This window comes from Panthera pardus, unplaced genomic scaffold, assembly GCF_024362965.1.
Source record: "Panthera pardus isolate Hobbes unplaced genomic scaffold, ASM2436296v1 HiC_scaffold_6, whole genome shotgun sequence".
Taxonomy (NCBI): Eukaryota; Metazoa; Chordata; class Mammalia; order Carnivora; family Felidae; genus Panthera; species Panthera pardus.
In genome coordinates, this window is record NW_026526991.1 from 140,251,750 (window position 1) to 140,274,433 (window position 22,684).

Here is a 22,684-nt window from a genome sequence, read left to right on the forward strand (position 1 = left end):
CGCTGGGGCGGCTCGGGGTTCCCCCTTGCCTAACGCTGTCTGCCCGGCGCCGGGACTGTGCAGAGCGTGCTGGGCGGTACGTCCCGCAAACACGCTGAGCGAGGCAGTTCACGTTTTCAGGAGCCGCGCTTTGCCGCCTCGCGAGAAGTGGAGCGGGGCTGGAGGGGCAGAGGCTGGGAGAACCGCGGCTTGAGCGCCGGGGCTGCGGGGGGTGGGGGAGTCCAGCTCACAGGGTGGGGACGGGGGGGGGGGGGGGGGGGGCGCCACAGGCCTGCGGGAGGTGAGCGAGCCGTCCTGGAGCCCCTGTGTGGCGACAGCCGGTCTAGGAGGGTCCAGGCCGCAGCGCTGGTGGGGTCTCAGGGTACAGGGTGGCCCCGCTTCCTCCAGGAGGCCGCCAGGCTGACAGCGTGAGAAGCATCGCGAGGGCGAAGGGGTTGGTGGGCTGTGGTGGGCCGGCCCTTCCCCTGCCCCCTCCCTCTTGGATCCCTTCTCCACTGTCTGTGGGCGGCGGTCTTGGGTTCCCTGGCTGTCCGTCCTGCGGTCTGGCAGGGGGGACACACACCCGACCACGAGCCCCGACAGGCTGGGCTGGAGGCCCGCGGCCACAGGGCTGTCCATCCTGATTCTCCTGATGGGACACACGAGCCGGGGCTGCAGCGGCGTCACAGGGGAGGCCTGTCCTCCGCCTCAGTGCCGGCCTGTTTGCGGCGGAGACCGAGGGGGTCCGGGGCTTCTCTCCTCATCCTTGGCCCTTTTTCAGCAAGCCCACCAACGCCCCTGTGGGCCCAGCTGGGTGCTGTCCACAGCGGAAATGTGCTGTCCCGCGTGCCATTGTGAGCGTCCTGGTAGCCAGGTAAAAGCATGAAAGGAAACAGGTGCAACTAACTTGGATGCATTTTAGTTCAGGCCACCCGCTCAGGTCCGCCTTCTTCCCTGCGAGGTGCCAGGGCTTCTTCTCAGAGCTCCAGGCCCACAGCTTGCGGGCACACCGAGGTAGGGGTCCTGGCATCGCTGTCCCCACCTCTGTATTTGGAGACGTCTAAGCTGACTCGCTCACTCTGTGGAACTGAACCAGAGAGAGCCCGTTATGCCAGCAGGAGGGTTTGCTTTGACGCCCCTACTGGCTGGACCCCTGGGCTCCCTGTGGCCTTCATTTCCAAGGGTCCACACTCCTGCCTGTCCTTGTCCCCGTGTAGACTTGGCTTGTTCACAGGCAGATGGAGGCCAGCCAGCCTCCAGGACGGCAGCACGGCGATCAGTGCAGACCTGCATCCTCAGGGCCTCGAGGGTCCTCCCCCTCCCCCGCTGCCCCACCCCCCCCAGTGCCTACCTACTGACTGTTTTTGATTCTCTCTCCCTCTGCCCCTCCCCCCCCAACTCTCTCTCTAAAACAAAAACAAAAACAAAAGATTAAAAATATTCAAACACACAGTTTAAAGCCCAGAAACCCTGGGTTGCACGGCTCCCCCCCGCCTCAGGCTCATTCACTTTCAGGGAGAACCACAGACAGTGGGGCCACGTGGGAGCACTGGAGGGAAATACACGTATCATGTCCACCCCGTGAGTCCTGAGACGTGGCATGGGCTGTCATCATACAGCGGCCCCCATTCGCCCGCCAGAGCAACCTGGAGCCTGGGCCCTGGGCAGCTCTCTGCAGCTATAAACACGGAAGTTTAAACTTTTGGGGTTTTTTTTAATGTTTATTTTTGATAGAACACAGTGGGGAGAAGAAGAGGGAAAGGGAGACACAGAATCTGAAGCAGGCTCCTGGGTTCCAGCTGTCAGCACAGAGCCCAATGTGGGGCTCGAACCCACAGACCATGAGATCGTGACCTGAGCTGAAGTCGGTCGCCCAACCGACTGAGCCACCCAGGCTCCCCGAAAGTTTAAACTTTTAAATTAATTGTTAAGTATGTAGAACACATTTCTGTTTTTTCTACACGTCAGGCAGTGGGTGGGCATGCCCCAACCTGCCAGTCTGGGGCCCCGCCTGCCCGAGGACCACACGTGTTCCTGCTTTCTGAATAGGGTCGTGCAGTGAGGGCGGCATCCTGGGGTTCTGGCCGGGACCGTCCAATGTCAGCCTCAGCGGAATCAGGAACTCGGGGAAACACAGCTGCAGGAAACGTGGAGGTTTAGGCACGTTGTTCAGCACGGTATCGTCCACAGGAGGTGTGACCCAGCAAACCTGCCTGCGCACACGTGCACGTACACAGCGATACACACGATCATCTAATTCTGAGTCTGAGCGCAGCAAGGTTGACAGGAATCAGCTGGGGTTACTTTGGAGCCGGGCTGCACGAGGGAGCCTCCTGAATCCGTCCAGGTGGGGCCTCCGGGACCTCCTCTCTGGCTGCTCTCCTGACCTGCTGAGCTCAGTCCTGGCCACACCCTTATCCCACCGTGAGACCCTCACGAGTCCGCGTCCAGTCCTTCTCAGAGCAGGGTCCCCAGGAACTTGTCAAAATGCAGGTTCTCAGGCTTTCCAAGGCCAGCTGGGTAGGGCCTGGGGGTGGGCCCAGTGGCCTGTGCCTCCAGCAATCACACTGAAGGTCAACAGGACAAACGCTCTTCGCCGATGGATCCAAGGGCTAATCCCTCTTGGCAGCGATTCCGAGCCTCGCTGAGAAGTGCACATCTTCTGAGACCCCCAGGGATCCTGGCTCCCAGGGCCCACGAGAGCCGTGTCTGGTGCCAGATGATGCAGACGCCGTTGCCGGTGAGGAAGGAGCCATCTTGGGGCAAATGTTACTTTCGAGGGCTTCTGACAATGCACCCCGAATGGGCACAGGATGGCTGTGGAGCACTCTCCACGGTGGGCTGGCCTCAGGGCAGCCCAGGCCCCCAAATCCTGGTCTCCCCAGAAGGGAGGGGCCCAGTGAGTCAGCCTGGAGAAGAGAAAGTTGAGGAAAGTGAGGGGAGCTGGCATCATATTTGAGATTGCCGTGTGAGGCACGGGGGCGAGCTCTGTGTTGCAGCGAGAGCCGGTGGTGCTCACGGTAAGAAGGAGCCTGCACCCTGGCTGCAGCTGCTCCCTACTAACTCACGTCTGCGATGCCGTTAGTTTCCTGGAGCCCTTATATTTCTTAAAAAAATTTTTTTTAATGTTTATTTACTTTTGAGAGAGAGACAGAGTGCAAGTGGGGGAGAGGCAGAGAGAGAGGGAGACACAGAATCTGAAGCCGGCTCCAGGCTCTGAGCTGTCAGCACGGAGCCTGACGCGGGGCGGCTCGAACTCAAGAACTGTGAGATCATGACCTGAGCTGAAGTCGGTAGCTTAAACAACTGAGCCCCCCAGGCGCCCCGCCCTAACATTTCTTAAGGTGGAGCTAAATCATTCTGCGAAGTAACTGACCTAAAACGTTGTATCAGTTAGTGTACAACATAATGATTTGAAATATGTGAAAAAACCACCGCTAAGTTTATTTACCATCCCTCACTGGGCACACGGTGACCATTTGTTTTTGTGATGACAACATTTAAGGTCTATTCTCTTAGCAGCTTTCAAATATACAATACGGTGTTATCACCTGCAGTCACCATGGCGTCCCTAGGACTTATTTCTCTCCTAACTGGAAGTTTTGTACCATCTGATGGTCTTCACCCATTTTGCCTACTCCCCGCCCCCGTCTCCTGTAACCACCAATCTGTTCTCAGTATCTATGAGTTTATTTTACTTTATTTTTTTAGATTCCACAGAGAAGTGAGATCATGCAGTATTTGTCTTTGTCTGACTTATTTTGCTTAGCGTAATACCTTCAAGGTCCCCTCCATGTCGTTGCAAATGGCAAGATGTCATTCTTTTTAGGTTTGTATATGTATATACACACTGCATCTTCTTTATCCATTCTTCTGTCAGCGGGCACTTGGGCTGCTTCCATATCTTGGCTACTGTAAATAATAGTGCAGTGAACAGAGGAGTCAGGCATCTTTTTGAGTTACTGTTACTGTTTTCTTCAAATAAATACCCCGTAGTGCAATTGCTGGGTTGTAGGGTAGTTCTATTTTTAATATTCTGAGGAACCTCCACGCTGTTTCCCAGAGTGGCTGCACCAGTTTGCATTCCCACCAGCAGGGCAAGAGGGTTCTCCTTTCTCCACATCCTCACCAACACCTGTTGTTTCTTGTGCTGTTGAGTTTAGCCATTCTGACAGGTGTGAAGTGGTACCTCCTTGTGGTTTTGATGTATATGTCCCTCATGATCAGTGATGTTGAGCATCTTTTCATGTGCTTGTTGGCATCTGGATGTCTTCTTTAGAAAATGTGTTTAGTTCCTCTGTCCATGTTTTAATCGAATTTTTGTTTCCTCGCTATTAGGTTTTATAAGTTCTTTACACATTTTGGATGTCAGCCCCTTATTGGACACATGATTTACAAGTATTTTTTCCCCCCATTTTGTAGGTTGATGGTTGATGGTTTCCTCTGCTCGGCGGAAGCTTTTTAGTTTGACGTGGTCCCCTTGTTTATTTTGTTGTCGTTTTTGCTGTTAGTGTCAAATCCAGAAAATCCAAGATAACAATGTCAAGGAGCTTACCACCTATGTTTTCTTTTAGGAGTTTTATGGTTTCAGGTATTACTTTCAAGTCTTTGATCGATTTCAAGTGAATTTTTGTGTATGGGGGAAGATAGGGGTCTTAGGTTCATTCTTTTCCATGCAGTTGTCCAATTTCCCAGCACCATTTACTGAAGAGACTGACCTTTCCCCCATCGTGTGTTCTTGCCTCCTTTGTCGTGAATTCACTGTATATGTGTGAGTTTATTTCTGGGGTCTCTATTCTATTCCATTGATCTATGTGTCTACTTTTATGCCAGTACCATACTATTTTCATTACTGTAGCTTTGTAATACAGATTGAAATTGGGGAATGTGATGCCTCCAGCTTGCTTCTTCTTCCTCAAGATTACTTTGGCTATTTAGGGCCTTAAGTGGTTCCATACAAATTTTAGGACGGTCTGTTTTATTTCTGTGAAGAACGCCCTTTGAATTTTGATAGGGATTGCATCAAATCTGTAGACTGCTTTAGATAATATGGACATTTTAACAATATTAATTCTTTCAATGCATAAATGTGATATAGCTTTTCATTTGTGTCTTCAATTTTTTTTTATCAATGTCTTATTGCTTTTCACGTACAGATATCTCACCTCCTTGGTTAAATTTATTCCTGAGTATCTTATTGTTTTTCATGCAATTGTAAATGACAGTTAATTTTTCTTCCGATTGTTTATCATATCAGTATATGGAAACAACAGATTTGTGTGTATTGATTTTGTAACCTGCAACACCACTGAATTTGTTGATTAGGTCTAACGGTTTTGGGGTGGGCGTCTTCAGGGTATCCTATATAAGTACCATGTCATTTGCAAACAGTGACAGTTTTACTTCTTCCTTTCCAATTTTGATGCCTTGTGTGTTTCATATGGCCTGATTACTGTGGCTAGGACTTCCAGTAGTGCATTGAACAGGAGTGTTGAGACCAGATATCCCGGTCTTATTCCTGATCTTCGAGGAAGAGCTCTCAGCTTTTCACAGCTGAGTGTGACATTAGCTGTGGCTTTCTCATACATGGCCTTTATTATGCTGTGTGTCCCCTCTATTCTCACTTTGTTGAAAATTTTTATCATGCACGGATGTTGAGTTTCATCAAATGCTTTTTCTGCAACATGTATTGAGATGATGATGTGATTTTTAACCTTCATTTAGTTAATGTATCATGTTGATTTGCAGATGTTGAACTATCCGTGCATTCCAGGGATAATCCCACTTGATCATGGTGTGTGATCCTTTGAAAGTGTTGCTCAACTTTGTTTGCTGACCATTTGAGGATTTTTTAAAATCTATGTTCAGAAACCCTGGCCTGTGGGATTCTTTTCTTCTCGCGTCCTTGTCTGGCTTTGGTACGAGGGTAATGCTGGACTCAGAATGGATTTTTAAGTGTTCCCCCCACCCCTTCTTCTATTTTTTGGAAGACTTTGAGAAAGATTGGTGTTAATCCCTCCTTTGATGTTCGGTGGAATTCCCCGGTGAGGCCATCTGGTTCTGGACTTTTGTCTGCTGGAGGTTTTTGATCCCTGAGCCAATCTCCTTACTAGTAACTGGTATTCAGAGCGTCTATTTCCTCATGCGTCAGTCTTCTAAGTGATTTTCAAGTGTGCTGACAGGTTCTAAGCTTATCTGGATTCTCTGAAGCCAGTGGCCTGGACTGCTCCATGGACTTCTGAGTCAGTCCCTCTGGCTGTTATATCGCTGAGGCTGGAAGGAGGTGCAGAGATGGACGCAGTCTCTTCTGGGGGACTGAGCGGGCTGCTGAGGGGTGGGGGGCAGGCAGCCATGTTTGAGCGTCAGCAAAGGAAAGGGGAGCATCCAATGGAGGGGAAGCTCCACCCAATAGGGCCAGCCAGGGTCGCTTCCCCCACAGGGGCTCAGCTCCACTTGGCCCCCAGCACATGTACTCAGCGATTGCCCTGGTCCGGTCCCGGCCTGAGTGACAGTGCCCCCTCCCCGCCCCTCCTCTCAGGACGTCAGCTCCTGCTGGGCCAGGTCAGTCTTCACTCCAAAACAGGAAAGGGGTTTGGCCTCAAGTGGGCGTCTGCACTCTGTCACCAGAGGGCGCCAGAGGGCGGTGGAAAGACTTGAAGGCTGCAGGTTTTGTAGCACGGCCTCCAACGTCCTGGGAACAGAATCATGTCTCAGCTTTATCCTTGTGGGCCCCTGGGCCCCATCAGTCCCTCAGGGCCTTCGTGCCCGGGGCCATGGCCTGCTCAGGCCACTCTGCTAGTTTGGAAATCAGCTTCCGGGTAATGTGGATCCTGGCCGGGCAGCTATGGGCAGCAGTGGCCTGGACACCGAGGAGGGCTGGCCAGCCTGTGCTCACCAAACACAGCCTGCCCGAAATGCTGGTGGCACGTTTTGTTTTTTGTTTTTTTCAATATATGAAGTTTATTGTCAAATTGGTTTCCATACAACACCCAGTGCTCATCCCAAAAGGTGCCCTCCTCAATACCCATCAGCCACCCTCCCCTCCCTCCCACCCCCCATCAACCCTCAGTTTGTTCTCAGTTTTTAAGAGTCTCTTATGCTTTGGCTCTCTTCCACTCTAACCTCTTTTTTTTAATTTTCCTTCCCCTCTCCCATGGGTTGGTGGCACGTTTTCGTTTCAATTTCTCCGGTCCTCTTTCCCTGTAACCGGTGAGGGCGGGCTCAGCCACAGATGGCCCCTGCCCCCACAGGGCCTCCTTGGTGTCTTCCTGCGCAGGCCCCGGGGCTCGGTCTCTGGGGTCCCCGACCCTCGGCCCAGTGGGCCCCCAGAGGCCGTGGGTGCTGTTCTGGGCCTGCAGCTCGAGGAGGTAGATGGAGCCACATGTGGGAGTGTCCGTGGTCCAGGAAGAGTGGGGGTGGCCACGCCAGAGGACCCACAGATCAGGGTCAGTCTCTGCTTGAAGGGTGAGGCATGGTGGCAGCAGGGTACCCATCGACCGACCCGGAGAGTCTGGGGACCTGGTAGCCTCCCTTTGTGTCACCTGCGTGTCCCTTTAGTGAACCCGCGGCTGCCAGCACAGCCCTGCCTGCCCCTGGCTCCGTGGACGCCCAGCCACCTGCTCAGTGTTCCCTCCGGGACACAGTTTCTCAAATGTTCCAAATCTCCAAGTCCTTCTCCCTCAACAATTCCTCCACTTTGTGTCTCCCCTCTCTTGTTCTACACAACATCCAGCTTCATCTCTGGCTTCCCTCCTCGATCCCCCCCCCCCCCGCCCCACCCAGGCCACACCCTGGGTGGGGGGCTTCTCTCCAGCTGTCACTTCCCCGGCCCCCCTAGAACACACGCAGAGGTGTGGTTTCCCTGAAGCTCCCAGCCCCACAGGTACCTGCACAGTGCTCGGTGCTCGGGAGTGCAGCCAGCAGAGCCCACACACTTCTCAGGACCAGAGGTGGGACCTGAGGCGAGGGGCAGGGCCAGGTCCCGGAAGTGAGTGCTGTCACTTGGGACAGTGACTTCTCCCTGCCTCCCCTGTGCCCGGGGGTGGGGGTGGGGGGGAGCTCTGTGTGTCTGTCTTCTCACGAGGACGCGGGTCCCCCCATTGGCTCCCTTAGCCCCGGTTACCTCCACAGACGCTCCCTGCTGCATCATCTCTAGATGTGGCTGTGGGGGCCGTATTCACTCAACCGCGGTGGAAATAGGAAGGCGCTGACTGGGTGGAGGGAGACGTAGGGAGGCAGGGTCGGCGGCGGAGGGAAGAGTGTCCAGGAGAAACGGGGAGCCCTGCCGGCTGGCGGGTCCTCTGCTGGGTCCTCTGCGGGGATCTGGACTTTGTCCCGGGGCTGAGTTTCCAGATGCAGCTGGATGTCACTGGCTTACACTTAGGAGGCCACTGCCACTTGGATGGACGGATGGTGAAAGAGGCTGGGAAAGGGAGGAAGTCAGGAAGGCAGTGTGTGGGGGGCTGGATTTGGTGCAGAGAGGGCATGGGGGCCACCAGGGGAGCTGTGAGCCGCGGGTGGAGAGTGCGGGTCTGCGAAGCATGGGGAAGGGCGGGAGCACACCCGCGCTCGGGACAGGTCCGCTGGGTCCGCAGGAGGACACGAGGTCCCAACAGAGCATGACAGAGCAGGGCCAACGGGAAGTGTCGGTACAGGTCTGTGCACACCCATCTCCACTGCAGATGGCAGGGCCCTTCGGAGCACACACGCGGGGTCACCTTCCAGTGGGTCAGCATGGGGAACACCCCCCTCCTCCAGGTCCTGGGCCAGTCTCCAGGGAGTGGAGCCCTGTGTCCTTTCTTGGGGTGTGGGGGGCATGGGGAACCACCCCCCCCCCCCGGTCCTCCTGATCTGGGGCCAGACCCCCCAGGGGAGCGTAGCCCTGTGTCCCTGGCACGGGGGACCTGGGGAACCACACCTTGGCTCCCTCATCCTGGGCCAGGCTCCAGAGACACGGAAGCTGAGCCTGGACCAGCCCAGGCTGGGTGCAGGTGATGGGCCAGAGGGACGAGTGTGGTGTGAACAGATCCTGCACGGGACAAGAGTCACCGAGCTCACGGAAAAAAAGGCCGGCCTCTTTCTTGCTGTCCAAACTCATTCCTGATGGGACCAACACCCGCAGGACCAGGAGGACTTGGCAAAAGCTGAGTCTGTGGTTAGGATCAGGGATGGACCCTGACCTGTGCGTCTCGCTGAGCACCAGGTGGTACTCTGGGGTCCTCGGAGCCGTGCACATTTCTTGCCTATAAAAATAAAATCAATTGCATTCCGCTTCACTTTTAAAAAGGAAGGATCTGAGAAATGTTATCCAGTCGCACGAACGGAGTTACTCCTCTGCTGGCTCTCACCCTCCTGCCCTCCTTTGTGTGTCCTTGCTGCCTCCAGCCAACCTCACTGACCAGATGTCACCAGGCCCAGAGCCCAGCTCTCCCCACCCGCCCACATCCCCAGCTCCTCCACCGTCTCCATCACAAAGGAAGCCCAGGCATCGAATCTGGTCGAGGCCGAGGGGTCTCGCCCTGCTTCAGGGTCCTCCTCTGTGGGGCAGTATGAGCGTCCGCCCCAAATACCGCCGCGGCTCCTTAACCACTGCAAGCTGCCGCCCGCGCCGTGCCTTCTAGGGTCAGAGCGTGCTCCTCCGTGGCCGAAGCCCCCAGCCCGGGCCCCGCACCTTTCTGCTTCAGTTGTGACACAGCGTCTGCTCCCCCGCCCCCTTGAAAGGAAGCAGGCACGCGCCTCACCGCGACCTTCATCTGAAGGGCCATGTGTCACCCAAGGGCGAACACTGAAAAGCCGGTTCCTGATCCTCCGCGTTCTTTCTTCCCGACTGGACCCGCGGCCTGCCTGAGACCAGGCGCCAGGTATGAGGCCCGTGGGGGTTGGAGGCCACCGCAGGCGACTTGTGTGAGCCTCCGGGTTTGGGCGTGTGTGTTACACAGCACAGCCAGTCCGTCCTGACAGCACACAGAGGCGGTCTCCCCGAGGTGTCTCTGAACTGGAGCCCTCCTGCCCCCTTCGAGGTGATGCTCCTGGCAGGAAGGAGGGAGGGGAGGGCCGGGAAGGACAGCACAGACGTCCATTGTTGTGGGGTGGGGGCGGGGGCAGGACTGCAAGGCTGGTGACGGCTTGGCTCCTGGGAGCCTTCCGGACACCGGGCTCCCGGTGTCCAGACTGGCCAGGTCTGACCGCGCAGGAATGCGGCCAGTGCGTCTGTAGCTCCGGGTTTGTGGCCCCGCAAGACCGCAGAAGCCGGCGGGAAGCAGGCTGCCCCGGGAGTGTGCGCGGCCCCCTGCAGCTGCCCCTCGGCTCCGTGCGCTCCTGCCTTCAGGTGCGGTTCTGGAGGCCACGCCCCCCCAGCCACCGGCTTTCCCCGCGCCCACAGCGCCTTGTCCCCACTTACCCGGCTGTAGATGACGTTTGGCAGCTATCGCCGGGTGCTCAGTGGGGCTAGCAGCTGGGTAAATCCCACAGAATGAGGAGAAAAGGGATCAGCAACGAATTATAAAAACAACCTCTTCCGTGAGTTGCTCTTGTTCAACTGTGCGCATCAGCTCTGGGCGGGGAAAACCTCCGAGTTTCGTGAACCGAACCAGCCCCTGCAGTCCCGAAGTGGAAAGGAACACAGTTTGCCCCGTGCAGAGCTTGCGGGCAGAGCGAGGCCGCACATGCGCGCTTCCTGCGGTCCTGCCGGAAACTCTGCGCCGGGAGGAAGGCGCGCGAGCGAGCCCACGCGCGGCCGGAGGAGCGGCGCACGCGCGAGCGAGCCCACGCGCGGCCCGAGGCAGCGGCGCATGCGCCGCGTGCAGGCGGCGCGGCGTCCACCGCGGCCCGAGAGCCCCGACCCGGCAACGCGGGCCGCTGGTGATTCGGCCCCTTCGCCCCGCTCCGCTCCGCCCCTGGCTTGGGAGGCGCCGTGTCCCGGTGACGCGCACCCCTGCAGGCGGGGCTCTGCCGGCCGGGGTCAGAGGTGCGGCGGCAGGTGCTCCTCGCCCGCCAGCGTTCCTGCACAGACGCGCGTGGCTCCCGCATCTCTAAGCGCCTCTCGGCGTCGAGGACACACTCCGTGATTCCGGAGCCCTGGATCTGCCCCGGGGTGGGGGGGCGGGCGTGGCTGCTGCCCCCTGGGTGGGGGGCAGTTATGCAGGGGAGGGGGGAGGGGCGGGAGGGGCAGGGCGGGAGGGGCAGTCCCCCCCCCACCCCCCAACCGCTTCCTGCGGAAGCGTCCACACTGGCGTGGAGGCGAGTCCTCCGCCGGCAGCGCCCTCCTGCGGGAGGATCCCGGGCTGCGGAGGCAGCGCTGCCGCTGGAAACGGAATGCGAGGCGCACAAGTAATTTTAAATTTACTACTAGTCACGTTATAAAAGTAAACCAAAGAAGCAGGCTGAGTTAATTTTAATATAGCTTATTTACTCAACACATCCAAAATATTGCCATTTCAAGAGATGATGGATATCAAAGCTTACCGATGGATGCCCCATGTTGCTGCAGACGCACCGGAGGCGCCGGGGCGCAGAGGGGCGGCTGCCGGCCAGGACCGCCCGGCTCCCAGGGGCTCCCCGCGCACCCCTGAGTGGACCACCGGAGCCGAGTCCTTTCCGCCGACACAGGGACAGCGAAGCTCCAGGGTTGAGCACCAGCCCACCTCCTTCGGGAGAAGCCCGAGGGCAGTGGCCGGCTCTGGGGGCACGGGTGTGTTGTCCCGCTCCCGCCGGCCTGGGGAGCCCCGGTGATGCAAGTTCCACTTCTGCTTTGTCATTTAAAAGCGGTGTGACCTTGGGCATGTCACCTAACCTCTCTGAGCCTCTGTTAACTCATGATAAATGGAGGAAGTAAAACCTACCTGCTGGGTGTTTTGAAGGGAAATCATGCATGAAAATGCTAAGGCCAGGACCTAGGAGGACCCTGTGTGCGGTGAGAGCAAGGCTCCCTTGCCTCGGTTCTGGGAGCTCAGAACCACGAGGTGCTGACCTGGCCTCCCAGGACTACCCAGCCCAGAGCCCGGCCACCCTCTCTGCCCCATGTGCCATCGGGCTCAGCCAGTCCCCAAGGGTCTGTCATCCCCCAGATCCACACAGGGACCAATGCTGAGAGCCCACCAAACACACCCCTTCTTCTCTGAGAATTCCCTGTCCTTCCCACCTCTCCGGCTGTGCCCCAGCGGCCACCTCTGGTTATGTGTCACCTGAGGCAGAGGGACAAAGAGAGGCAGGGAGACAGAAGAAACAGAGCGACCTGGGAAAGGCCGGGCAAGGGTCTGGCCCGGGTTCCGGATGGTCCGTCTTGGTCTAGCCCCTTGTGAGACCTGGCGGTACCCCTACCCTTGCGTTGATGAGATGCTCCTGCGAGCTTACAGATTCTGCCTAAGTGGCATGAGTGGTTTCCACGTCCCCCGAGAGCCCTGAGACTGGCCCAGCACAGGTATGACAGGCCACAGCCCACGGAAGGGAAGTGAGCCCTCTCGAGACCCCAGCCAGGGACCCACCGCTGCCCCATAGCCGGGGCCCGCAGCCTTGCTCCTGGTAAGACAGGGAGCTGGGCCCCCTGCCTGACTCACAGGGACTCCTGTCCATACCACCCGCCACGCCCGGTGTGAGCCACACCCTGGCTACACTGAGCCCGGTCAGCCCATCCTCCTGTCCAGGCTCTGCACACCCGTCTGCAGCAGAAGGTTTTGGCAAGCCCCGCTGCATCCCCGGCAACTCACCGGGCCTCCCTCCTCCTCTCCTGAATGGGGAAGTGAGGCCCCTGGGCGTCCTGACAAGCGCGCACGGGGCCAGAGGCGAAGGGCGGGTCTGTCGGTGTAAGTCAGGCTGTGGCTGGCAGCCCCTGGGGGGGCCCTGTGGCCTCCCACCTGGTGTGGGCTGGACCTGGCGGCTCTTCTTCCCGAGTAGGAAATAGACGCAGCAGAGAGCGGGGATATCATTTCCAAGATGAGGTCACCAAGGGCCCTCCACGCTGCCTGCGGGGAGGCCTCTGAGAGGCCAGCAGCCCCCGGGTCAGAGCTCCTGGCTGAGCCACGCCCAGACACAGACACCACAGAGGCTGTGCTGTGGAGCTGCTGAGTGAAGGGCTGTTTGTTACCCAGCAGGACGTGGCCACTGCGACCATCACCTGCGTTCTTCCCGGTCGAGGTGTGACTTCTGGGGGCACCTGAAGCCCATGCAACCGGATCCTGACCCCGGACTTTGTCCTTGGCAGTAGATGCTCTCTGCCTGCTCGGCCCCAGACACCTCCCACAGCGAAGCAGCTGGCCGGAAAGGGAGGCTGGCACCTGCCACCAGCTGGAGGGGGTGAGAAACAGGCCAGCAAGACACCGAGGATCTCAGGTGGAATGTTCCAGAATGGTCTCCAGGACAGGGGTGCCCACCCAGCCCTGGCGCCCACGCCCGTGATGGGGGCCTGGCAGTGACAGGTGGGCTCTGCAGGGGGCCGAGGCTTCCTTCTGTCAGCTTCTCAGAGCAAACCGGGGCATCAGACAGGGTCATGTGGGGCCCAGACCTGGCGCCAGGCACGTCTGCGGGGTTCGCAGCGTGTACTGCAGTTAAACCGGATCGGGGTCACCCTCTGCGGGAAGAGACGCGGAGGCCATCTGCAGTCCCCTCGGCGCTGCTGCTTTTCCCGGGGAGGTGTGTGCTTCTAGGGCCACCTGAGGGAGCCCCGGCTTTTCTCCAGAGATGGTCCCTGGGTCAGCAGCCACCCACTCAGGACCCTCCTCCGCCTGTTCACATGCCGTCCCATGCCTGCCCTGAGGGGGGGGGGGTTCCCGCCTCGGAACCTGTCCACACTTCAGTAACATTTTGGGGGAATAGGGCCTTAGATGGGGGCAGAGCACGTCTCTAAGCCAGGGCATCCCTGGGTCAGTGAAGAACTGCCGTGTGAGACGCAGACAAGCCACCCCCACCAGCTGGCTGCCCAGGATGCAGGGCCTGACCCCCAGGGGTGATCCGGCCTCAGGCTGGATTTTGTTGTTGGGAAGCAATGTGTTTCCTCACCTGGGGTACAGACACCACTCAAAGCAGGCTCAGGCCTAGTTTAGATCTGGGTCCTGTTGCGTGCAGACCCCCCATCACTGACCTGGGTCCTGTCCCCATGTAGACCCCCTAATACTGACCTGGGTCCTGTCCCCGTGCAGATCCCCTAATACTGACCTGGGTCCTGTCCCCATGTAGACCCCCTAATACTGACCTGGGTCCTGTCCCCGTGCAGACCCCCTAATACTGACCTGGGCCCTGTCCCCGTGTAGACCCCCTTTTACTGACCTGGGTCCTGTCCCCATGTAGACCCCCTAATACTGACCTGGGTCCTGTCCCCATGTAGACCCCCTAATACTGACCTGGGTCCTGTCCCCGTGCAGGCCCCATTATACTGACCTGGGTCCTGTCCCCATGTAGACCCCCTTTTACTGACTTGGGTCCTGTCCCCATGTAGACACCCTAATACTGACCTGGGTCCTGCCCCCGTGCAGACCCCCCATTACAGACCCAGGTCCTGTCTGGATGAGATGCTCCTTTGCTGACTGGGCTCCAGGTGTGGGGCAGGACCTGACCCTCTCTCAGAGGAGCCTCAGGCTGGCAGGGCCTGCGTGGGCGGCCTCGTCTGTGCATGTGGGCACCTTCCCTTCCTGCTCTGCCTGCTGGGAAATAGTGCTTCTGCAATTTCTATTTCCATAGTGGAACTTCTGATTCACTGGCACCGAGCCCTCAATGAGGCTCCAAAAACGGCTTTTCGGAGCACTGAGTCAGTGGTTGGGAGGCATTTGGTAGGTTTGTCCCTGCCATGGAGGAAGGAATGACTCACCCTCCCACACAGAGCTGGAAAGGTCCTCTGACCTAACTTGGGAGGCGGAGTCCAGGTCCGAGCTGGTCCTGAGGGGGGGCGACCCTGAGACGGGGACATGTAGGACTGGTGTCCCTGCCTCACAGGAGGGACGGACTCAGGGTACCTGCCCCAGGTAAGAGGCAGGAGCACACCTCTCCCGTCAGTCAGCCAGCCTCCAGGGGCTGGCATGCCTGCCCACCCCTCCCTGCACGGCTACCCCTTGATCTGTGTCACAGAGAGGGCACCACCTTTGACCAAAAGGTCAGGGACACGCTTGGGGTGTCTAGGGTGCCAGTCCCACTCAGCAAGGCCCCGGGCTCTTCCCCGGCCTCAGCCCATGCGCTGGTCAGGTGCCCAACCCAGCTGTAGGGCCCCGGTCCTGCTGCTGGCCTGCCTGCCAGCCGGCCCTGGGGGTGCCGGGGAGCCGAAATCTCTCTCAGGACTTGGGCTGGGGCCTCCCCCTAAGAAGAGCTGGGGTTGACATTTGAGTGTGAGTGGTTTATGTGGGAGATGGTTCTGGAAGAGCCAGTCAGGGAGCCAGGAAGGGGACAGCAGGCCCCAGGAGCTTTGTCCAGTCCCGGACAGTGGTAGGTATTACCCAGGTATTACCCACGACCCCACGTCGGAGCCCCTCCTTGAGTGAGCAGAGGGAGATGCCAGGTGGGAGATAGGACCCAGGTGGCCACACGGTGTCCATCTGTGCCTTTCGGCCATCACAGCAGCCCTCAGGTCAGACAGTCCTTCCTTCCCATTGGGCAACAAGAAGGTGCTTGCTGACCTGAGTCCACACAGCAAGGTGTCTGAGCAGCGCCAGGGGCCGATCCCCGAGAATAAACCGGAGGAAGAGTGTAGGAAACCGCCCACACCACAGGTCCGCATGCCGAGGCGGGGGCCGGCTCTGAAGGGCGTGTGGCTTACGTAGGCTGACAGCCGCCTTCCCCAGTGAGACAGGTTCCGGGCGTCCTGCCTCCCCGGCGGCCCTGGGCGGTGGGCGGAGGGGGGCCGAGTAACCCCCTGGCTGCTGGCCAGGCCTGCGCGAGCCTCTGCTGAGGCCCGGATGGTTGCATGCACCCTGACTTAAAAGTAATCCCAGAGGAGGGCCTCCCCTTGCAGGGAGCACTCGGCTGGCTGAGTGCTCTGGGTTCTCGGAGAGCCACTCGGATCTCCTGGCCCCAGACGGGTGGCTGCTGCCGTGGAGCGAAGTTGAGGGCAAAAAGCCGATTCCAGGTGAGGAGCTCTGGCTGAAGATCCGCTCGAATCCAGGGGAGAGCTCCCTGAGATGCACGTTCCTGGGCTATTTCCGGAAGGCCTGGCTCGAGGGCTAAGCGGCCGCCGGGGCACCTGGAGCTGGGAGCGCGGGCCATCCTCTGAGAGGAGGGTACAAAAACACCCTCTATAACACACACACGCTGCTTTAGGAAGGAGCCAAAAATCAGAATCGGGGCTCAATCAGAGGCTTAAAGATGCCCCCCGTGCCCCGGGGCCTGCTCGTGGGGGTCCCCCATGGAGGTGCCACCGTAGGCTCTTGAACTATGGGTAGGGGTAGCCCTCAAGCCCCCGGGCCAGCCAGGCAGTCTCCGTCGTGGCCAGCTTCCCCTTTAAAGGCTGGACGGGGAAGCCAGGGCACCAGAAGCGCCTCCCCAAAGCACGTCTGGGCAGAGCAGGTCAGCACCACGTGCCCTGGGCCGGTCTGGCCGTGCTGGCCGCTGGCTCCCAGCCCTCCCGGCTCCACCCGGCCGCCACCCTTTCCGGGGTCCATGGCTGGTCTGGCGTCTTCCTGCCCCTGAGCGAGGAAGACACCTTCCCGCATCTTTTTCAGGCACTGTCTCGCTGAGCCCTCACGAGGGTCCTGTGACGTAGGTGTGGTGCACCCGCTGCAGCTGGGCATAAGTGGACGCAGCTGGAGGGAAACCCAAGCCTCACGTGCTGCCTCTGAGCCCAGGGGGCTCTGTCTCAGACCTGCCATCACTCACACCAGATAAGGGGACTCCAGGCTAGGCGGCAGAAGGTTCCGGGGCGCGAGCCTTCCTTACATCCTGACACTGTCACCGCGTAAGACGATCCCTTCTGAAGGGACCCTGATGACACCGGCAGAGCCAGATTGAAATTGGACCTGGGAGGGAGCCCACCTGCTTGCGGTTCTGGAAGCCTCCAGCTTGCAGGTAGGCGCCCCCGGGGGAGGGTAGCTGTCCCAGCACGGGGTCCTCTGGGGACGCTGCAGGACGGTGTCTGTTCAGTGGCAGGTGGGGCTGCTGCAGGGGTGCTTCCCAAGAAGCACTTGGCCTCCATTTTTATGTGTGCTTCTTTACGAGGAATCGCCGACACAGGCCCCGGGTGAGATGTACCGAGGGCCCTGCCGGGAGGGTGGCTGTGCGTCTCGGTTCCTTCTGTCTTGAGAGGCCCCACCAGCTGCTAAGATGTGACCCAGAGTGTTGGTGTGCTGTTACTCTGAGCCCCCAGCTCCTGCACCAGAAGGACCTTTCCAACCCGATGGCGTCTCCGATTGCAGGGTCTTTGCGCCTGCTGTTTTCTCCCCTTATGTCCCTCTTTGCCGGTTTCAGATTTCATCTCAAACGTCCCTTCTTTCAGGAAGGCTTCCCTGATCTCTCTGACTAGGGGCACCTCCACTTTACGTGCCCAGAGGATCCTCTTCTGCTCTTCTGCATGATTAGCGAGATCACCTGTTACATTTGCGACGGACTAGTTTTTACTTATCTCTACCGCCAGACTTGCCGCTGTTACCTATTGTTACATAACATCCACCTGCAAAACCGAGCGGCATGGAACAGCCATTGTTCTAGCGGTTTCGTGGGCGAGGGTTCAGGTGGAGCAGAGCCCATCTTGGACGGGGCGCTGGGGTGTCCAGGGCTGGCTGGCACGCCGCGAACGGGCGGGTTCCTCCACCTGCCACACGTCAGGTCACCTCTGCCGGGGCAGGAATGTGCGCGACCGCATCTCCCTGCGCGCAGGGCGCAGGGTGGGGTTAGGGCCCCCAGACGCGATGCACAGCTGTTGCCTTCCCCGTGGTGGGACCCTTACAGCAGAATGGCCTCTGCCCATCTGGAACTTTCCATCTCACTCTGCCATCGCAGCCCCCCACCCCCCAAGTCCGGGGTGGGGGGGGGACCGCATGGGGGCCCACGTGCCACGCAGGTTCACAGGGGGACAGCTCTGCAGACCACAGGTACCACAGGACCGAAACCCAGGCCTGGAAGTGGAGGCGATGTCTGTTTCTGTGCAGCAGTGCCTACGGTGTAGATGGCACCTGACACCCGGGCGCAGTGTAAGCGTGAGCCTGAGGTTTGGGGGAGCAGGGAACACAAACGCCTGCTGCCGGGGGCACTGCTGACGGTGCCCACGCCACCCAGCTCCTAGAGTTCCCAGACACCCGACCCTCACATCCGGCTTGGACTTCCGCCCGACGCCTTCCTGGCGGGGTCTGGGGCGGCACCGGGGCCCAGTGGCCGTCGCGACACCAAGGAACCGAGTTTAGAGGAGACAGTCCAGAAACTGGGAACTCGCCGCTCCCATCCACCATCTGATGGGAAGAGCTTGGTGGGGACCAGCCATGGAAAGGGGATCCGGGAATTGCACAGAAAGACTGACGCCACAGCCAAGCATCCCTTCACCTGCCTCTCCAGCCATCCCCTGATCACCTCTGTCTTCACAGAGTTTCCAGCTGAACCTACGGGGACTGAATGTTTCCTGAGATTTTTAAAAAAATTATTTATTTTAAGAGAGAGAGAGAGAGAGAGGGAGACACAGAATCCGAAGCAGGCTCCGGGCTCCAGGCTCCGAGCTGTCAGCACAGAGCCCAACATGGGGCTCGAACTCACGGACCGAGAGATCGTGACCTGAGCCGAAGTCAGACGCCCAACGGACTGGACTGAGAAGCCCAGGCGCCCTTTTTCCTGAGATTTTTAAATGCAAGTCGATTGTAGATCAGGTTTGCCCAGGTGTTTGAAAAACCATTTGGAAACCGATGCTTTTTTGTAGATGCCAGAATCGTGTGGAAGGTGGAGGTCCCGGTGCTCGGCCGAGCTGGAGCCGTGGCTGTCCTGAGGCGCGTCTCTGGTCTCTGATTCGAGAGCCTGATGCTGTGTTCCTCCTGGGGGCAGCTCACGACTGGCCTTTAATGATTCCTGCCTACAGATCCGGGTCTGTGGCGGGGGAGCCCCGTGAGATGGGGAGATCACACCCTAAACGCCCTCAGCAATGCGGGGCACCTGGCCGGCCTCAGACGTCACGCCCGGGAGAGGCCCGGGCCCCCAGTGTCCTGCTTGCGTACCAGGCTCCTGACCCGACGGGCCGGTGGTCACTCAGTCAATGAGCAGCAGATACTTTCCGTCACCGCCTAGGATCCCTAGTGACCCCCACCCCCATGGAGTGAGCACCCCCAGGCCTCCCCCGCTCGCATCTGTGCCGGCCGGGGTGCCTCGGCACAGAAGCTCACTTCAGACAGAAGTAAGTGCCCCCGGTCCAGGGTCTCCAGCTCATCAGGATCCCGTCCGAGATTCGTCAGTGGAGCAGGCTGGCCTTGGCTCAGGTCCTGCCCTGACGGGCCCTGGGGTGTTCTCTGTCACTGGGCTCAGACACCGTTACCTGAGCACACCTGGCGCAGGCCCAGGCCGCCCGACATGCACTGCCGGCCCTTAATCACCAGCCAGCCTGCTGCTCAATGCTAACAGAATGTGGGCCCCGTGGGCCGCCTCCGGTTTCCTAGTAGACACATTGAGGATGCACAAAGAAGGTAAAATTAACCTGAAATATTTGGTTCGCACACCATATTCGTAACATCATCTCAACTTGGAATCAAGACGGAATTTTAAAAAATATTTTTAATGTTTATTTTTGAGAGGAGGGAGACAGAGCACGAGCAGGGCAGGGGAGGGGAGTAGAGAGAGAGGAGACACAGAATCCGAAGCAGGCTCCAGGCTCCAAGCAGTCAGCACAGAGCCCGACTGGGGCTCGAACCCAGGGACACTGAGATCACGACCTGAGCCGGAGTTGCACCCTCCCCCGACTGGGCCCCGGGCGCCCCTCAGCCCTGAACTATTAATGAGATGATTCATGTCCTTTGCTCTTTGCACAAAGTCGTGGAAACCGGGTGTGTCTTCCACCAGCGGCTCCTGTCACGTCAGACTGCTGCACTCCGCGCTCGACCTCGCTGTGCCCGCCCCGCACACCTGCCGCCTAAGCCACGCCTCCCCGGCTCTGACCCCTCCCCCACCTGCCACCCCTGCCAGGCCCGAGGCTCTGCAGTCAGGGCTCCGACCCGCCGTCCACGCCAGGGCCGCCCTCTAGCAGGTCTGCTCTGGCCCCCGTGTGTGCACAGGGGGCAGGTGAGGACCGCCGGAGCCCCAGGGCAGGCACCTCGCACGCCTCACCTGCCCCCGAGAGGTGGGGGTCTGCCGAGTGACAGCGGGCTTTGTCAGCCCCCCCTGCACAGCACGGCCAAGGGCCATGAGTCACCGGCACCTGGGCAGGGCGCGCCTGCCCGCTGAGGATGAGGCCCGGGGGATGCCGGGAGGCCTATGCCCTGGGTGCCCCGGGGCGCTGGGCGGGGCCAGGAGGCCAGCAGGGCCCTGGGGCAGCCCTGCGTCCATCCTCCACTTTCCCTCCTTCCCGTTCCCGCAGGAGCGGCCGGGTAACTGTTTAAAAAGCGCGGATGACACCTTCCACCCTGAGAAAAAGTTGGGTTTCCAAATCCACTCAAAGTATCCTAAGAAACACCACCAGTGTGTGTTCCCACACTGAACGCTGTTCAAGGGCTCCGGTTTCTCTGTCGGCTGCACCACGTGTAGGTGACAATATTGTGTCGTTGTCACCTGCATCTGCTGAGAGGGTAGATCTTGCGTATGTGCTCTTACCACGATCCATTTAAAACATTTTTAGAGGGGAAATACCCACATTACGGGGAAAACAAAGGAAGTACAAAAATATTAGGTAAAATGCCAACTTTTAACTTTTTTGCTTTTTGGTTTTTTTTGTTTTGTTTTGTTTTGGTTTTGTTTTTTTCTGAGAGAGAGAGAGCTGGGAGGGGCAGAGAGAGAGGGAGTCTCCAGCAGGCTCCCCGCGGCCAGAGCAGAGCCTGACTCCAGGCTGGATCTCAGCATCTGAGCTGAAACTCAAGAGTTGGAAGCTTAACCCACTGAGCCAAACAGGCGTCCGCCAACTTTTAATTTAAATGGTTGCAAAAGGCCCCAAAGTCTTCTGTCCCCCTGCCTGTGCAGCTTCTCACCGTAGTGGCTTCCAGACTTGAAAGTGCTTCATTAGAAAGTCTCAGTAAGGAATCACGTGTGGTCACTTCAGGGAAAAACCATGATGTACAGAGGCTATGTTTTCTAAAGCAAGTCTCACAATAAGATTTTGGGAGATTTCATTTGGAAGTGAATATGTTTATTATGATGACTATTAACTATTGAAAAAACATAATCTTGGGGCACCTGGGAGGCTCAGTCGGTTAAGCGTCTGCCTTCAGCTCGGGTCACGATCTCACAGTCTGTGGGTTCAAGCCCCACATCGGCTCTGACTTTCTGCATGGAGTCTGCTTTAGATCCCCTGTCCCCTGTCTCTCCTCCTCCCCTGCTTCAGATCCTCTCCCCCTCCCGTCTCCCCCATGCTTCAGAATCTCTGTCCCCCTCTCTCTGCCTCTCCCCTGCTTCAGATCCTCTGTCCCCCCCGCCTCTCCCCTGCTTCAGATCCTCTGTCCCCCCCACCCCTCCCCTGCTTCAGATCCTCTGTCCCCCCCCCCCCGCCTCTCCTGTGCTTCAGAACCTCTGTCCCCCTCTCTCTGCCCCTCCCCTGCTTCAGATCCTCTGTCCCTCCCTCCCTCTGCCCATCCCCTGCTTCAGATCCTCTGTCCCCCCCGCCTCTCCTGTGCTTCAGAATCTGTCCCCTCTGTCTCTCCCCTGCTTCAGATCCTTGCCCCCCTCTCTCTGCCTCTCCCCTGCTTCAGAACCTCTGTCCCCCTCTCTCTGCCCCTCCCCTGCTTCAGATCCTCTGTCCCCCCCCCCCGCCTCTCTTGTGCTTCAGAATCTCTGTCCCCTCTCTCTGTCTCTCCCCTGCTTCAGATCTGCTGTCCCCCCTCCCCACCTCTCCCCTGCTCCATATCCTCTGTCCCCCTCTCTGTCTCTCCCGTGCTTCAGAACCTCTGTCCCCCCTCTCTTTGCCTCTCCCCTGCTTCAGATCCTGTGCCCCCCCTCTTGCCTCTCCCCTGCTTCAGATCCTGTGCCCCCCCTCTTGCCTCTCCCCTGCTTCAGATCCTCTGTTCCCCTCTCCATCTGCCCCTCCCCTGGTCAAAAAAAAAAAAGAAAAAGCCCACAGTCTTTTCCCCCAGTTCCATATCCTGCCACCAATGTCCCCAGCTGGCCCCGGGTGCCCCGCCACGACCACTGCCATCCAGACACGGGATTAGCTGGTCAGCACCCCCTTCTCTACCTCTTCAGTCTCTGTTTCCATCCCATTCTGAAGTGACTATGCTTTTTAAGCAAATTGTCAGCTCCCGTCTCCTAAATTCTGTAGCAGAACCGGGCAGGTGACTTTTGAACCGAGGTCTATGCGGCCAGGGGTCTGTCCACACCGTGTTCTCGGTGGGTGCCTCCTGCGGCCGTGCGAGGTGAGCCGGGAGGTCCGGGCCGTGATCTGCTCCACGGGGCAGGTGCGGTGGTGAGGGGCAGGTAAGGGGTGGCAGAACAGTAAGATTTCTGTGTGTCCAGGCCGGGCCACCTGCTGCCTCCGGGTGGCCGCTAGAGGAGGCGCTGAGTCTTGCTGGGACGGCGGTGCTGGCATCACTGGGTCCGTCTCCACATTTGCCGCCGTCTGGTTGCACAAGCAGGCCGACCTGGCTGCAGCGTGACATTTACGGGGTATGAGGTGAGAGGGAAC

The 22,684-nt window shown here is 58.7% G+C and overlaps 1 long non-coding RNA gene across 6 annotated transcripts; it reads right to left on the minus strand.

Moving 5' to 3' along the window:
- Window positions 1-845: 845 nt before the first annotated feature.
- On the minus strand, window positions 846-11,063 carry LOC109273817 (uncharacterized). 6 transcript variants are annotated; one of them, XR_008419507.1, is made up of 5 exons: window positions 10,379-10,869; window positions 9,720-10,007; window positions 8,102-8,401; window positions 3,757-6,670; window positions 1,437-2,888 (listed from the first exon to the last, which is right to left on the minus strand). It is a non-coding gene; the product is annotated as an uncharacterized LOC109273817 (long non-coding RNA). The 6 variants fall into 6 exon arrangements; XR_002083291.2 differs by lacking the exon at window positions 1,437-2,888 and adding an exon at window positions 10,911-11,063 and having other exon boundaries at window positions 3,399-6,670; window positions 10,379-10,574; XR_002083292.2 differs by lacking the exons at window positions 1,437-2,888; window positions 3,757-6,670 and adding an exon at window positions 846-1,066.
- Window positions 11,064-22,684: the final 11,621 nt, after the last annotated feature.